This window comes from Camellia sinensis, chromosome 3, assembly GCF_055761805.1.
Source record: "Camellia sinensis isolate YWXY chromosome 3, ASM5576180v1, whole genome shotgun sequence".
In the NCBI taxonomy this organism is placed as follows: domain Eukaryota; kingdom Viridiplantae; phylum Streptophyta; class Magnoliopsida; order Ericales; family Theaceae; genus Camellia; species Camellia sinensis.
Genome location: NC_138963.1, coordinates 9830199 through 9832500, shown reverse-complemented (window position 1 = coordinate 9832500; position 2302 = coordinate 9830199).

Here is a 2302-nt window from a genome sequence, read left to right as displayed (position 1 = left end):
TTGTAATTTGCCCAAAATTATTCATTCAAAAAGATTGGAGTCAAATTGTATTTTCACCTAACCTAGTGATTGTTTGGCATGTGCTACATTATTCTATTTAGGTCACAATTATTTTATTTAAGTCACATTACTTCTCTATCACATCACTTCAAACTCAATATATATTTCACGTTTTTTCGTAAAAAGTCAAAAAGTATACTAATCTAACACTTTTCAAAAATGTCTCACAGTATGCAGACTTTAGGCACTATTTCGCATAAACTAAATAAATGCACTTATTTAAGTCACATCACCTCTTTAATTTTTTATACATTTTTTTCCTAAAAAATCAAAAAGTATACTTATTTAGATCATTCCAAACACCCCCTAAGCTATTGTAAGAACGTCGCCAACAGTGAATAAAAAATTTCATCAAATTTGAATAAAACTTTGATGAAAATTTTGATTTGATACTACTAAAATTAGAATTTTTATCAAATTTTTTCACATCCCTAATTGTTCGGGAGGATATCCAGGTGGATGTCCTGGAGGTCATCTGAACATGAACAAAAAAGCTATCAAAATTGTTTTTGGTGGACATCTAGCCCAACGGTAAATTTAAATTTGATAAAAAATGAAAAGCTCCCTTCATTTGATGAAAGTTAAAATTTTGCCTCTATTTGAGATGATTTTGATAAAAGGGTTGAAACACCTCATTTGGCACTTTTCATCAAATCTGATGAAATATTTGATGCCTGAATTAAAGATGCTCTAAGAGCATCTTCAACGATTCACCATTTTTTCATCAAATATGAGTAAAAGAAAATAATAAAAAAAAAAGACAAGTTTCTCAATCTAATATGAACCACTCCAACCATTTACTCTAGCTTTCATAAAATCTAAGTGGACGTTCGGGGGACGATTGGCCGGTCAATCGGTAAGTGAAAATGAATTTTTTGAGTTTAATCCATATGTGCATATTGCTCAACCAAAACCAAGTTCTTGAACTATAAAAAGCCTAACTAGTTCAATCATTTTCTTTTCTCAGAATCTCTCTCTTTCTCTCTCTCTTTGAAATGGAAATGAAAGTGGAATCGCATACTCATTCCCTCCATGGTATCTAGCACTAGGATACCCCTCACTGTATTTGTTAGTCATGACCGACCCAACTGCTTGTAGTACCGACACTGATGTGAAATTCTCAAGTGGAATGAGTTCAAGTCCCTGCCCCTCCACAATTTATCAAATTTCCAATTATAATTAATGTCAAAGGAGACCAAATTGCAAATTCATAAGCTACACATCCATATCACATTTAGTCTGATATGCAAAAATTGAGTGAATATTGACCTTCCATTGCCTAGCTTTCTCAAGTTCAATAATGTCTGCAATTTTTGGATCTACCTCTTGGAGTGGGGCATTCAATTGACTTGTCCATTGTCAATGAAAATGAAAAAGAAAGAGATTGGATGAAAAATCGAATACAGTGATATGAAGCTTCTCTTTATCGTTGACTACTTCATTGGGCAAAGAAGACTGTATAAAAGAGATCAAACATAAACGATTAGAAAGAAAATGAAGAGAGTGAAAAATGAAATGAATATGTGTGTGTATGTAGAGATATAGAGACCGTATAATAGAGGGAAGCGCCATTAGAAAAACGGTGAAGAAGAGGGTTATTATTAATGGAAGAGCAGAGTTTGCGAAGTGCCATTGCCATTGCCATCTTCTCTCTCTCTCTCTCTCTCTCTCTCTCTCTCTCTCTCTATGCTGCTTTTCATTTTTAGAGTATTTCGGACGACTAGGGGGACAATTGGCTGGATGTTCAGCTAGTCATCACTTCCACAAACAGTAAAATGGTGAAATCTGCTCAGCTCCTCAGTTTGGTAAAAATTTTGGACTATTCTCATTTTAATATCATTTTGATGAAACTATTGAAAACAAAAAAGAGGCATTTTTTCACCAAATTCAAATTTGGTGATGATTTTGATGAACTATTAGACATGGTCTATGACAGTTGTGATAAACTCAAAAAAAAAAAACAAAAAAAAAATTTGTGTCATAATATTTGAATACCATGTCTGATTATTACCAAGTGTTTTTAAGAAAAATATTTTGTCCCAAACTGTCCATTTTTACTATTGCAAAGCAGTTGTTATATAGTTTTTAAAAAAATGATGTCATAATATTTGAATATCATGTCTGATTATTACCAAGTGTTTTTAAGAAAAATATTCTGTCCCGACTTGTCCATTTTTTCTATTCTAACATCTTAAAGAACCGTTTATGTTTTATAATATATCATTTTTTTAACAATTTTGAA